Source organism: Ovis aries, chromosome 7, assembly GCF_016772045.2.
Source record: "Ovis aries strain OAR_USU_Benz2616 breed Rambouillet chromosome 7, ARS-UI_Ramb_v3.0, whole genome shotgun sequence".
Classification (NCBI taxonomy): Eukaryota; Metazoa; Chordata; class Mammalia; order Artiodactyla; family Bovidae; genus Ovis; species Ovis aries.
Genome location: NC_056060.1, coordinates 68,487,122 through 68,503,099, shown reverse-complemented (window position 1 = coordinate 68,503,099; position 15,978 = coordinate 68,487,122). Strand labels below are relative to the sequence as shown.

At 39.4% G+C, this 15,978-nt stretch overlaps 1 protein-coding gene and 1 pseudogene across 5 annotated transcripts in view; both read left to right on the top strand.

The window, feature by feature from the left end:
* The window catches only part of ARMH4 (armadillo like helical domain containing 4), a 258,708-nt gene that overhangs the window by 141,826 nt on the left and 100,904 nt on the right, over positions 1 to 15,978 (top strand). The gene's annotated exons all lie outside the window — the stretch shown is intronic.
* On the top strand, positions 3,734 to 12,536 carry LOC114115672 (iron-sulfur cluster assembly enzyme ISCU-like; annotated as a pseudogene).

The window sequence follows — 15,978 nt, the reverse complement described above, 5'->3', positions numbered from 1 at the left end:
GGAAGTTTGTATCTTTTGTCAGCCTTCCTTCAGTTTTTCCTCCTTTTGTCTCCTGCCTCTGATAACCACAAATCTGATCTCTTTTTCTATGGGTTTGTTTTTAAAGTATAATTGACAACATTATGTTAGTTCCTGGTGCACAACATAGTGATTTGATATTTTTATACATTTCAAAATTATCACCATGATAAGCCTAGTTACGTCACCATGCAAAAGCTACTTTGCCATTATTGAGATGAATTATTTCTTAAAAATAGTTTTTAGAGGCAGCAACCAGGTACTCAGCCTCAGGCTAACAAGTACCTGATTTGTAGGAAACAGTGCCAGGTCTGTCCTGAGTAGGTTGTTCAGAGTTCTAGGCAAAAGGATTGGTTTTGAGTGTTTCATCTGGGCTCATACTCCAGGGTTGACAATCCTGTGAGAAGTGGTCCAAGCAGGGCTTTCCATGTATGGTGGTTTTTGCAGTTGTTGAAGCAAGCATGCAGCTTGGGATCCCAAGCACAATGGGATGTGGAGATTTCAAAGACATTTTATATGTTTGCAGAAAATCAAGGTATTTTTAAAAGCATGATTTTTCAGTATGAGGCTAGATGTAACTATTCTTTTTCTGATATAATCATTGAGAATTTTATTGCAGCAGAGTATGAATAATTATGAACCTTAACAATGTATAAAATAATGCGAGCATATTACCAACTGCATTTATCAGGCTATATTCATAACCATGACCCTGTTTTGGCATCAGACTACTTATTATAATGAATACATACCCCTAAAGGAAAAGATTACAAGGAAAATATGATGCATTGATTTGGCTGGCCTTACAAGCTTTTAAAAATTGTTCACACTTGGAAATATTAAATTTATCTTAAAACATTTACATTGATTCTGCCTACATTTACCTACTTTTCCTCTTTTTAGCCATTCTTCCTTCTTTTAATTGTTTAACATCTCCAGACAAAACATTGTGTGGAAACTTCTACAAAAATGGTGTAAAGAGGGACTTCCCTGGCAGTCCAGGGAGTGTGGGTTCGATCCTTCGTTGGGGAACTAAGATCCTGCACAGTGCATGGTGTGGCCAAAACAAACACACACACCCACAGACAAAACACTTAAACATTATAAAGAGTCTTCATGGTTTTATCATGAGAAAGAGATTCTCCAGGTGGTCAGAGGTCCCCTCACTGCTCCCTCTGGGTTTTCTCAAGGCATCTGTTTCACATGCTCTCTGCGTCCTCTTTCCTTTTAATACTCCAACTCGAGCATAGATGAAAACTCTCTCACTTGTTTCAGCTAAAATTAGTAGAAATTTAGCTAATTTCTACTAATTAGTAGCTAATTAGTAAAATTAGTAGAAATACTTAGCTCAAACCTAAGGGAACACAAAGCAAATAAACCAAGAAAATGAAAGAAACAAAATGCATTAGTCTTATAGGGTACAAATTTCTCTCTGATCTTGCCTTAGCTAAGGAGCTCCCAGGGCTCCCAGCCCTTGACTCATTCCATGCTCTGAGAAGGTTTTTAATATTTGGTACCCAAAGCTCTGGAACAGTTTTTCAGGCACCTTGCTACACTTTCTGGCTTCATACCTCTTGACTTGTTTCCTATTCAGAGGGTAACTTATTCTCTCTTCCCCATTCCTGCCCCCATGTGGAAGAGCCAAGACAAAGATGCAGATTTCCTCCAGAGCCCACCACCAAGTAGGGAATCCCCAACTCCATGTAAATATTATCTGTCCTGCTTTCCAAGATGAAGGAGACACCTTCTATCCCTAGGCAGTTGATAACCAGACAACCATCATGATTGACACCATGTGCATCCCACTCTTTAGAGGAAATCCCATCTCTCTTAAAAGCATGTCATGGTTCATGTATGGGCAATATCATACTGTTCTCACTATACAAGAAATACACCTGTATAGGGTCATTCTGTCATATCCTATAGCAAATAATACTCAATATGATGCTACTCCATAAACAGAGGGCTATGAAGTGAAGAGAAGACAGGAAGGAGCAACAGAACCTGTTCAGCTTAAACTTATCTTTCTTTTTATTTTATATTGGAGTGTAGTTGATTTACAATGTTGTGTCAATTTCTGGTTTACAGCAAAGTCATGTAGTTACACATATTCATGTATCTATTCTTTTCTAGATTCTTTCTCATATAAGTTATTACAGAATATGGAGTAGAGTTCTCTGTGCTATATACAGTAGGTCCTTGTTGACTGTTTTATAAATGGTAGTATGTATATATCGATTTCAGTCTCCTAATTATCTCTCCCCTCAACCTTTCCCCTTTGGTAACCATAAATTTGTTTTCTAAGCCTATGAGCCTGTTTCTGTTTGGGAAGTAGCTTCATCTGTAGCATTTTTTTAGGTTCCATGTATAAAGGATATCATATGACATTTGTCTTTCTCTGACTTGCTTCCTTTAGTATGATAATCTCTGGGTCCATCCATGCTGCTGCAAACGGCGTTATTTCATTCTTTTTTATGGCTGAGTAATATTCCACTGTATGTATGCACCACGTCTTCTGTATCCGTTCGTCTGTTGACAGTCATTTAGGTTGCTTCCATGTCTTGGCTATTGCATGTATCTTCTTGAATTATGGATTTCTCTTGGTGTGGGATTGCTGGATCACATGGCAGCTCTATTTTTAGGTTTTTAAGAAACCTCCATATTGTTTTCCGTAGTGGCCACATCAGCTTACTTTCCCACCAACAGGGTTACCTTTTCTTCACGTCCTCTCCAGTATTGATTGTCTGTAGACTTTTTGATGATGGCTGTTCTGCCTGGTGTGAGATGACATGTCATTGTAGTTTTGATTTGCATTTCCCTAATAATTAGTGATGTTGAGCAACTCTTCATGTGCTTTTTGGTCATCTGTATGTCTCTTCTGTATGAAGCTTCTCAGACCACACAGCCTTCATTGAGGAATAATACAGACTAGTAAAAAATTAATTCTGATAATGGTCTCAAATGAACGTATCTGAGTTTAAGTTTTAGTTTCATCATGAATAAGATCATGATCTTGATCAAACTATGTAATTTCTTTAGACTTCAGTTTTTCTATCTGTGTAAAGCAGAGATATTGGTGTTCCTGTCTCTTATTTTTGAGATTAAAATGAGAACTTGTATGTAGTAAATACATACATGACGTAGAGTAAATGCTTAATAAATCTGAACATTTTATATCATTTATCAATTAAAATTATGTATTGTGATTATGTAATATTATGTATTTATTATAATGAAATATTCATATCCTCTCTATGCAACCAATAGGTTAGGGGCAGGTAGACAGTGTAAGTGAACAAAGAGGAAGATGCCTAGGACGGTAGAGAGTGGTGAACGTGTTCTAGTAGAGAGCATACTCCTCTACTAGGTGCTTCCTCTGATCTAGGTGGATTCTGCTTATAATTGTTGCTGGAGGAGAATGTAAGTTTGGTGGTGCCAGATCTCAGATATTTTCCAAGATAAGCTGAAAATTCCAATTTTGTATGAAATATTATGATATTTTTTAAGTGCTAGAAATCAGCTCAAGTGCTTAACTTATGCTGTTTCATTTTTTATTGGTATGCATACCCGAAGTGAATCTGTCTTCCCAGCCATTGATCATCAGTTTGTGCTCTTAACTTAATTCTCCAAACCTCTTTAAGGGCAGGGTCAGAACTTTCTGCCTTGTGTGCACGACGGCTGTAGGTACCTGTTGCTGGGTAAGTGATAATCGGCAATGGAGTGTATGGTTTTAGGACCCTTATCTTGTTTGATTAATATGCTTTCTAGTTGACTTACTCTGTTGGTTGTTGTTGTTTTAAATTCAGTGCTTATTTTGTATCTGAAGTTGAGCATTTTCTATGTGAACGAAGCAGTGACTCCCAACTACCTTCTGTTGGGAATCTAGTAGGAATTTGCTTAGATTTGTTGCATTCCATTGTAGGGTTGAACATTATTTCATTTTCTCTTATTGAAATCTATAGTGATACCTGGACTCAGGTAAGGGGAACTCAATATAAATGATTCTTTTCTAAAATAAATAATTATTTGGGCTGTACTGGGTCTCCGTTATGGTGTGACGGCCTGTCGTGGAAGTTAGGCTTTCTTGGTGCAGTGCTCAGGCCCTAAAGTGCTCGGGTGCAATAGTTGTGGGGTGCTGGCTCTCTAGTTGTGGCATGAGGGCTTAGTTGCCCTGCGGCATGTGCGATCTTAGTTCCTTGACCAGGAATTGAGCCTGCATTCCCTGCATTGCAAGGTGGATTCTTAACTGGACCTGAACCACCAGGGAAGCCCCTTAAATGATTCTTTAAGACCACTTTGAGAAGCCAGAGTGGAAGGGAGGGAAAAAACGGTAAGGGGAGAGGAGGGAGATCTGATCTAGAAAAGTGAAAAAAAAAAAAAAAAAAAGTCGCTCAGTCGTGTGTCCGACCCTGCCACCCCATGAACTGTATCCCGTCAGGCTCCTCTGTCCATGGGATTCTCTAGGCAAAAATACTGTAGTGGGTTACCCTGCCCTCCTCCAGGGGATCTTCTCCACTCAGGGATTGAACCCAGGTCTCCTGCTTTGCCGGTGAATTCTTTACTGTCTGAACCTAGAAACGTTATTGGAGTTAATTTGTTCAAAGATCATTTCCCTTCATGGGCCACTCTCATTTGCCACCTGGGGGTGACAAAAGCATGTAGATGGATTTTCCTTAAAAAGTTGTTATCATATTCATTTGAAGTGTATGCATAATATAAATTAATAAAAATTATATTGTAGTCCTTTGAAGGCATTATTTTAAAGAGGAAGATAATGATTTAGAGTTCTGTTCAATTTTTTTCAATCACCATATATTGAGGGCTTATTTTGTGCAAGGCACAATGCTTGATCCTGTGGGTAGAACACAAAGAAGAGTAAGACAGAATCTCTGGTTTTAAGAAGGTCAATATGCACAGGTATGATAAAACAAACACATTCCCACTAATTAATTTGTAAACCTCATTTTGAATTAGTTAAGTCATGTTTTAAAGTTTGAAGGGAAATCTACTTTCATAGATATTTTTGCAAAATTAATAATCAACCTAGCCAACCCATGATTTATCTTCTGAGTGTATGTGGATTATTATTTTAAAAATATTTTTTATTTTTTAAAATTTTTGGTTGCACTAGGTCTTCACTGTTGCTTGCGGGCTTTCTCTAGTTGCAGAGAGCGGGAGCTACTCTTTCTTGCGGTGCACAGGCTTCTCATCGCAGTGGCTTCTTTTTTTTTTCCCCTCCCTCCCCTCCCTCTAGTGGCTTCTTCTTGAAGCCAGGCTCTGGGTGCATGGGCTTCACTAGTTGTAGCATGTGGACTTAGTAATTGTGGCTTGCTGGCTCTAGGGTGTGCAGACTTCAGTATTAGCATCACAGGGACTCATTAGTGTGGCTCATGAACCCTAGAGTGTGCAGGCTTCAGCAGTGGCAGCTCGTGGGCTCAGAAGTTGTGGCACATGGGCTTAGGTGCTCTGCTGCTTGTGGAATGCTCCTGGACCAGGGATCACACCCATGTCACCTACGCTGGCAGGTGGATTTCCATCCCTGTGCCAAGTTCCTATGTGGATTATTATGCATAAGTTTTGTATGCTGCTGCTAAGTCACGTCAGTCGTGTCCGACTCTGTGCGACCCCACAGACGGCAGCCCACCAGGTTCCCCCGTCCCCGGGATTCTCCAGGCAAGAACACTGGAGTGGGTTGCCATTTCCTTCTCCAGTGCATGAAAGTGAAAAGTGAAAGTGAAGTCGCTCAGTTGTGTCTGACTCTTAGCGACCCCATGGACTGTAGCCCACCAGGCTCCTCTGTCCCTGGGATTTTCCAGGCAAGAGTACCAGAGTGGGGTGCCATTGTATATGTTTGCTTAATATTTCTTTACTAAATTACTGCAGAGAAAGGTTTTATTCTGGATGGCTCAGAATTTATAGATACAATAATATTAAAGCTTCTTTGTTTCTCTTTATAGCACCCTTGATAAATAGAACAATATTGCTCTAGTCTCAGTTTCCAAAGGGAGATATTTAAGAGTCTGTCATCTGAATCCAAAGCGAGTTGTTTAATGAACAGAAGCTAGATTTAAGAACTTACATAACTTGTTTCAGTGCTCTATTAAGATAACTCAATTTAATTAGGGGCAGGATCTGTACAAGATAATAGAGAACACCAATTATATGGGGTCAAGGCTAAAAAGGGTTTATGTACTGACCAGAAAATGTGAGGTTAGTTATGTAGACTGATCTTTTTAGCTTGCTAACCAGATATAGGAGATGACATTATCAAGAGCAGAATCCTCTAAAGAAAGTAATGTTAAATAAGAAAATATTTAGACATCTTTATGAAATATGGGTTGAATCCAGAATATCTATCAAGGAGGTGTTTGAAGTGCACAAATTATCTTGTCTCAAACAAGATATTAAATTTTTTCATGTATGTACCTTTTAAATATTGTGAAAGTTAGAATGGAGGAAATTACTAATGATTATGTTCACTATTACAGAGTTAATGGAAAGTTTAAACTTTAATAAAATGTTTTCAAGAAATTTATATAGATTAATATGGGAGATTTAAAAAAAATCACTGTGAGGGGAATTTAAAAAGAGAGAATTAAAGCAATTAACAGAAACATTTAAAGCAGAATGTTTAATAAGCAATAACATTTGAGATTTTATCTAATTTAAAAATGCACTGCAAATTACAGATGCTCTTATGAGTGAAATCTGGAATTTGAAAGTGGTGTTTGAAAAGCTAATAAACTCTCATTTAACTTACTAGACCTACTTTAAATGTAGATGATATGCATACTTTTGGAAACTCACTCTTTGGATTTCAGTTTCTGATGAAGACTCTGACAGACCCAGCCATAGCAAAATGACTAGGTCTTGCATAAAACACACACTTTAGTACATTAATGACATTGCAGTCAGAAAAAAATCTTTAAGGATTGTACTTTTTAGCTCAGTCCATCCCAAAGTGAGCTGAAACCTAGCAAGTGAGCTGTAAGGAGTAAGCAAATCGGAAAGGGGAAGGCACTCGAGGACAATAGTAATACCAGGAGTCAACACTGGACTTGTAGCAGGAAGAGGAACCCAGGCTGAAATTCCCACATTAAGGCTGTGTCTTTAAGAGGGGAATAAAGCAGTTCCAGGTTTGTGTCACAGCCTGAATCCCTACAGAAGCAGAGGTAAATCTTCGCTGGAGAAGAGCATGCCCAGTTGAAATGCATAATTTCCCCACAGATTAAAATCAAGCAAATGTAGTCTTATAATAAAAGATCAATAAACTGTCAAGGAAACAAACAGCCATGACTGAGAGTCAGCAGAAAAGTGAAATAATTGACTGACCTACTCCTTATCCAGGACCTGAGGTACTAAAATGATCAGAATAGAGTATGAAATAACCATGTATAAAAAGATTAAAAGAAAGAAAAGATGAAATCACAAAAATTGTCAATAATAAGAAACTGACAAAAATGACCCAGCAGATTTTTTTTAAAGAACAAATAAAGCACTTAGAAATAAAAATAAAATTGTTGGGGGAAAACTCTTGATAATTAAATGGTTAAATATGCAATAAGAGAGTTAGTGAACAGGAAGATCAGTTTAAAGATATTACAAACAGTGTAGTACCAAGAGACAGCAAATGAGACAACAAGAGGGGAAAGCACCGAAAAAGTGGGGCACCAAGAGACAGCAAATGAGACAACAAGAGGGGAAAGCACCGAAAAAGTGGGGCACATAGAGGAACAAATTCAAATATGTCAATAATGACAGTAAATACAAGGGAACTAAATATGGTGTTCAGTTTAGTTCAGTCGCTTAGTCGTGTCGGACTCTTTGCGACCCCATGAATTGCAGCACGCCAGGCCTCCCTGTCCATCACCAACTTCTGGAGTTCACCCAAACTCATGTCCATCGAGTCAGTGATGCCATCTTATCCTCTGTTGTCCCCTTCTCCTCCTGCTCCCAATCCCTCCCAGCATCAGAGTCTTTTCCAACGAGTCAGCTCTTCGCATGAGGTGGCCAAAGTATTGGAGTTTCAGCTTTAGCATCAGTCCTTCCAAAGAACACCTAGGACTGATCTCCTTTAGAATGGACTGGTTGGATCTCCTTGCAGTCCAAGAGACTCTCAAGAATCTCCTCCAACACCACAGTTCAAAAGCATCAATTCTTCGGCGCTCAGCCTTCTTCACAGTCCAACTCTCACATCCATACATGACCACAGGAAAAACCGTAGCCTTGACTAGATGGACCTTTGTTGGCAAAGTAATGTCTCTGCTTTTCAGTATGCTGTCTAGGTTGGTCATAACTTTTCTTCCAAGGAGTAAGCGTCTTTTAATTTCATTGCTGCAATCACAATTAGCTGTGGGATTTTTATAGATGTCTTTTATCAGGTTGAGAAAGTTTCTGCCTTTTCCTAGTTTGCTGAGACTTCTATTTTTGTTTTTTGTTTGTTTTTGGTCATTAATGGATATTGGATTTTATCAAGTGCTTTTTCTGAATCTGTGTTTCTGTACCTATGGAGATGATGATATGGTTTTTCTGTTAATAGGTTGAGTTGTACTGATTGATTTTTGAAAGCTAAGACAACTTTGTATTTTGGGGATAAGCCCAACTGTATCATCCTTTTAATGTCTTGGTTTCAATTTGCTAAAGTTTTCGAACAAAATAAAATTTAAGACAAAATGCATGACATAAAAAAATACTGTACCAAACTATTAGAGAATACACAATACCTTAAAGCACACAGTAAATATTTACACAAACTGATCATGTGCTAGACCATAAAACCATCTTGACAAATTTCAAGAATTGATACCATGCAGGCCAATTCTCTCATGTCTGCTCAATTTAGACATTTAAAATAAGAAGACAAATTGTCCCATACCTTTGAAAATTAAAAAAAATACTTCTAAATAATTTATGTATCATTTTGCAACCCCATGGACTATAGCCTGCCAGGCTCCTCTGTCCATGGGATTTTCCAGGCAAGAGAGCTGGAGTGGGTTGCCATTGCCTTCTCTAGGGGATCTTCCCGACCCAGGGATTGAACCTGGGTCTCCCGCATTGCGGGCAGATGCTTTACCCTCTGAGCTACCAGGGAAGCCTATAGTATAAAACAAGAGTAATTAAAAATGAATCCTAGTGAAATATTCTTTCAAAACTTGTAAGATGAAGATAAATGGGTATTTAAAGGGAAATAGCATTTATGGAGTAGGAAATGGCAACCCACTCCAGTATTCTTTTTTTTTTTTTTTTTAATCTATTTATTTATTTGGCTGCCCTGAGTCTTAGTTGTGGAATGTGAACTCTTAATTGCGGCATGTGGGATCTAGTTCCCTGGCCAGGGATTGAACACAGGCCCCTTGCAGTGTCTTTGCCACTGGACCATCAGGGAAGTCCCACACTCCAGTATTCTTGCCTGCAGAATCCCATGGACAGAGGAGCCTGGCAGGCTACAGACCACGGGGTTGCAAAGAGTCAGACACAACTGAAATGATTTCGCATAGCACGTTTAGCCTTTAAAGTTTCTATTAGAAAAGAAGAAAGTCTGAGAATTAATGTCCCAGGCAGCCTTCACCTTAAGCTATAAAAACAAAAGAACCCCAAAGAAAATAGAAGGAATGAAGTAATTAAAAAAAAAAAAGATTTCATTATTTTACTTTTCCATTTCACTGATCCATGACAGCTTGACTAAGATTTTGTAAAATTTGTATGGAAGAATAAGAGTTGTCCATATAGAAAATATTAAATCAGAGTGAATATAACCTGATATACAGAAACTGATTCCATATGGTCTAAAACTGATGTGAAACATGAAATTCAAAAACTTGAGAAAAATTATAGAATATCTCACTGCACTAATGATACAGAAGGATTTTTTTGAAGTCATGACACAAAAATTGCTCACCACAAGGAAAATGTTGATAAATTCAGCTGAAACTGAAAACTCTTATAAGAAGTTAACTAGAAAGGCAGTGAATGTACAACTTCTAAAACTGGGGAAGGTTGGAAATTCCCTGGTGGTCTGATGGTTAAGGCGCTGGTCTTTCACTGCTGTGGATATGGGTTCAGTCTCCGGTGGAGGAACTAAGATCCCACAAGCCACGCGGCCAAAACAACAACAAAAAACTAGGGTAGGTGTTTGAAATACATATAATTTTATAATACATGTAACTGATAAAGGATTGTGTCTAGAATAGTGAGAACTCCAAAAAATCAATAGGGAAGTGACAGACAACCCAAAAGAAGAAGGAGCAAACATGATTAGGCAGAGATACACAAACTTATGATCAAATATACAACCTCAGAAATAATTTAATTACAAAAATGCAAATTACCTCTACAGTGACATACCATTCTATATACACTGGATTGAAAAAAAAAGTGTGACAATAACAAAGGTTGGTGAGGATGTGGAGCTAAGGAAGTATATCGAGACATTATTTAGAATGTTGAACACTTCTATTCTTTTGACCGAGCAAGTCTACTTTTAGGAACATGCCCTAAAGGAAACCCCTTTGAATAGATCTATTAGAGATCATATATGAATGTTCATAACAGTACTATACATAACCGCAAAAAATTGGCAACAACTAAATAACTCAAAAGTTTATTCACATAAGGCTAAATAAATAGTGCTAAGTCGCTTCAGTTGTGTCCGACTCTGTGTGACCCCATAGATGGCAGTCCACCAGGCTCTTCTGTCCCTGGGATTCTCCAGGCAAGAATACTGGAGTGGGTTGCCATTTCCTTCTCCAATGCATGCATGCATGCAAGCTAAGTCGCTTCAGTCGTGTCCAACTCTCTGCGACCCTATGGACAGCAGCCCACCAGGCTCCTCTATCCATGGGATTCTCTAGGCAAGAATACTGGCGTGGGTTACCATTTCCTTCTCCAATAAATAGTGACATGCTTGCAAAATGGAATACCATAAATTGGTGAAATTTACAAACTAGTATTTTGTTAGATGTGTGAAACTGAAAATCATAATTTTGAGTGGAAAAAGAGATCCTGAAGTAAAGCATTCAGTAATTTTTTTCTCCATTACATGCTTCTTGCTGTTTTTCCAAAACATTTTTAAAAATTGAAGTATAATTGATTTACAGGTGTATGGCAAAGTAATTCATCATTCAGTAATTTTTTATGACATTCAGGGGAAGCAAGTGGTTAAGATGATAGAGGAATATGGAAATAGATGCCACAGTATTAATAATATTCCAGGTTTTTTCACTTATTAAGCTTAACAGCATAAATATGATCTATATTCTCTTGCATATATCTAATATTACGTGATAAAAATGTGAAAATGGCAGAAATGCTTAAGTTTTAAGAAATGTAATGAAATTTTATAACGTCTAAGTCAGCTTAATTGTGAGCTGCTGAATTTTGTGGTCATGATTTCAGTAGTTTCTGGGGTTCTTCAACCCCTTCCAATCCCAGGGAGCCATCTGCTGGAGAATTGCTTCAACTCCTTAAAAGGAGATTCATTTTCTTTTCTGACGTTTAAGTTTTACACCCAGTTTGATGCCCAAATTAAAAATAAATTGGAGGCAGGTGCAAGCCTGCAAGGCGGTGGTGGCTGGAGGGCCACCTGAGGCGGGCGGCGTTGGCCCTGCTGCTCCCGGCCCCACGCCTGCCCGCCTGGGAGCTGTCAGCTCCTGCTCGGCTCTATCACAAGACAGTTGTTGATCGTTATGAAAATCCCCGAAACGTGGGGTCCCTTGACACCTAAAAATGTTGGGACTGGATTGGTGGGGACTTCAGCGTGTAGTGATGTCATGAAATCACAGGTTCAAGTGGACAAAAAGGGGAAGATCGTGGACACCAGGTTTGAAACATCTGGCTGTGGTTCTGCCATTGCCTCCAGCTTGTTAGCCACCGAATAGGTAAAGGGGAAGACGGTGGAGGGAGCCTTGACCATCAAAAACACAGATCTCGCCAAGGAGCTGTGCCTGCCGCCTGTGACACTGCACTGCTCCGTGCTGGCTGAAGGCGCCAAGGCCACCCTGGCTGATTATGAACGGAAAACAGAACCCCAAACAGAAGAGGCCGGGAAGAAATGAACCCCTGGTGATGCCTTGAAGGTCCCACAGGCTGCCAGGCCCCCAGCCATGCACACACAGGTGTTCAGAAGCCCTCCCGCTGCAGCAAATGAGCTCTGAGATTCGTACAGTGGCTGCTCACCTTGTGACTCTAACTCAAGCAAAATACACAGCCTGGTTGTTCTGAACCCTCTGGTTTCTTGCAGCTCACTTTCATCGCCTTAACCTCACGTGTGTCTATTTAGATTTGTGTGCATGACCCCAAAACTGAAATCAATAGTGAAGTCTCTGTTGATTTGGGTATTCGTGAAGTGCACAATATCTAATTTTACCTGAATCTTTTGGGGGAAGATTACCAGTAGAATGCCTTGATAAGATTATTTGGTAGGACCAAATAATAAGTATTGTACAAGTATTATACATAAAACAGATTTTGCATCTATATAGTAAAGGAATGTAAGACTAAATAAATAAATTGGAAAGTAAAAATAAAATGGAAAATTAAAGCAGTACCATCCCTAGTGCTTTATTTGCTCTCTATGTGTGGAAACCATTCTGCTACAGTGGCTTTTGATTATATTGTATAGGGGCTCCCAGGAAAACACAAGGCAACAAACATTTTTTCTTTTAAAAGTCTGGCACTGGGAGCTGTCAGAGCCATTCCATATATGCTTAGCTTCCACCCAGAGATTTCACCCTGTTTCTTTTCACTGTATCCTTCATCTTCATGTGCCCTAATTTATAACATATGTCAACACACAGTTTGATTTTAAACTTTGTAAAGAGAAAGAGAAGTTTGACTCTTAAACCTAAGGAATAAATAGGCAAAAGATAAGGATTCAGATTAATCACTGCTGTTCCAAAGAGTTTTAGTCGCTCAGTTGTCTCTGACTCTTTGTGACCCCATGGATTGTAACCCACCAGGCTCCTCTGTCCATGAAATTCTCCAGGCAAGAATATTGGAGTGGGTTGCCATTCCTTTCTCCAGGGGATCTTCCCAACTTTGGCTACCAAATGCGAGGAGCCAACTCATTGGAAAAGACCTTGATCCTGGGAAAGATTGAAGGCAAAAGGAGAAAAGGATGACAGAGGATGAGACAGTTAGATAGGATCACCAACTCAATGAACATGAATTTGAGCAGACTCTGGGAGATAATGAAGAACAGGGAAGCCTGGTGTGTTGCAGTCCATGGGGTTGCAAAGAGTTGGATGTGACTTAGCAACTGAAAAATAAACAACAACAATTCCAAAGAGACAGAAAGTTCAGGTAGGAGCCTATTCTTACTGTAAGTCAAGGATAGCCAGGTCATGTTGGGGAACAAGTGTTACTGGTGGGGTTTTTCCTACTTCTATTATTGGGATGACAAATTCTCAACCAAGGGTTCCCTTGGACTTGTCAGTAGTACTCTGGAAATGCTAGCTATGTCTCTGTCTTCTAGAGCTATAAAATTGTCTAAACTGTGATTCAAATGGAATGAGAGAAATGGAGCGCCTTTGGTGGGAACTGCTTATTAAATGGCAACTGGACTTTGCAGTAGAATCAGATTACTCAGGCCAGGACCACAAGACAAACTTTCTCCAATATCTTCTATTGAATTTGTTGGGGGAATCATGGCCCTGGCCCTGAAAGGAGTGAAAACTTTTAGTTTTGGTAACCAGAGGTAGAAATGTTTGCAATAAATAAAGAAAAGAGGCCTGACCTAGAGAGTCAAAAATTTGGGGTTTTGCAAACTCATTTGAGGCTCTGCTGTGATATTTGAACACCCAAGGCAGTATATCACCAGTAAAGTAGACTGTAAGTAATACAGAATTGATAAAACTTGCTCTGCTTAGTCAAGTGTGTACATTTGGAGGATAACGCCGGCACAGGCTTCTCACTGCAGTGGCTTCTCTTATGGAGCATGGGCTCTAGGGCTCGCAGACTTCAGTACTTGTGGCTCCTGGACTCTAGATCAATAGTGGTGGCTCATTTAGCTGCTCCATGGCATGGGGGATCTTCCCAGACCAGGGATTGAACCTGCGTCTCCTACACTGGCAGGCAGATTCTTTACCAGTGAGACACTAGGGAAGCCCTGAGCAATGCTTCTTTCTATAGGTTTTTTTTTTTTTTTTTCATTTTTGGTCCTACCTTTAGATAGAATAATCGTGCGTGTGTGTTTTATGTTGATCCACATGCTTCTTTGGGATTCAGATAAATGAAAATAAAATTGGGGGTTTATTTTAACAAAATTACAGAATCCAGAAAGCATTACCCTATAGCTGTTAACATATAACCTGATAGTGTTATTTGAATGAGTTCTTCATTTAAAAATTCAGTTCTTTAAATCAGAGATTTTGTTACTGTTTCTGGCACAGTTTGCTGAATGCTTATTTCATTTTGTTGTCCTTTGTTTTCAGAAGTGTTCATGACATCATTATTTCTCTTGGGTGCATCTATTGAAAGACTGGCTAAATACAGATGAGTTTTTCTTCAGTTTTTATGAGCGAAAGATAAATGCATACAACTCTGGGTTATTTTGTACCTGTCCATTTGATATGTTGCCTTTGTGCTTATTGCAGGATTACTCTGAGGAATGTGTTACCCATTGCTTATTAAATGCTACTCTGTGTTTCCTTAGATCCAGCCAGTTGTTAAAAGCACAGATCTAGTTCCCTGACTATGCATTCGGCCATCCATCCATCCAACAAATATTGAGTAGTGACTTTTGCCAGGTGCTGGGTTAGTCTTTGGTGATACAACAGAGGACAAGATTATCCTTCCTTTATGCAATAGTTTCACACCTTTTTGGGTCAAGCTGCTATAAAATATATTATTTTGCTAATATTAGAAAGGTGATCATACCTTTTTGTTACTGATCTGTAATAGTAGTCAACGGTCCACTGAAAATTGTGGCAGGGTACAGATGATATACTATTAAAGATATTTAACAGCTACAGAATGATCGTAACCTTCTAAAAATCTGAAAATTCCCTGGCAGAAATCAATAATGAGGGAATAAGGCTAGACTGAAGGAGAACTCATTCTGTTCATATGGTTCATGGGGTTCTCAAGGCAAGAATACTGAAGTGGTTTGCCGTTCCCTTCTCCAGTGGAGATCTAGTTCATTCTAAAGGAAATCAGTCCTGAATATTCATTGGATGGACTGATGTTGAAGCTGAAACTCTAATACTTTGGCCACATGATCATAGAGCTGACTCATTTGAAAAGACCCCGGTGCTGGAAAGATTGAAGGTGGGAGGAGAAGGGGACGACAGAGGATGAGATGGTTGGGTGGCACCACCGACTCAATGGGCATGAGTTTGAGTAAATCCGGGAGTTGGTGATGGACAGGGAGGCCTGGTGTGCTGCAGTCCATGGGGTCACGAAGAGTCGGACATGACTGAACAGCTGAACTGAAATGAAGGAGGACTTTCACTCCTGTAAGGCTTGTATTCCTCTTCTTTTCTCTACACAGTCTCTGACACTTTCTTTCCTATCACTATGTCCTCAGATATACTCAGATATTAAAAGTGAAACCTTATAAACTTCTTTGTGTTGAAGGTCAGGGTTGGTGGTAAAAGAAGAAGACTTTTCTCTTTCATCCCACACATCAATCAGGGCCCTTCCTTTTCTGATGGTGTAAAAATTGTATACTACTCAATCTGGTGTTTCTGAAGAAAGTGCTCCTCGGTTTTATCATCTGACTTGGAGTTAGATGTCTCAAGTCAGCATTTCAGGTGAGGGAGGAGAAGGAAGACTTTACCAGGGTGGGTGAGTATGGGAGAGATCGAGATGCCTCGACCTAAGCAAGGCCCTCTAAAGTGCATTGTGAAGGGAGCAACTGTGGCCTGCTGCTGCTGCTAAGTCGCTTCAGTTGTGTCCGACTCTGTGTGACCTCATAGATGGCCTAGATTTGCATAGATGCAGCTATCTTTTCAGGATACAAAA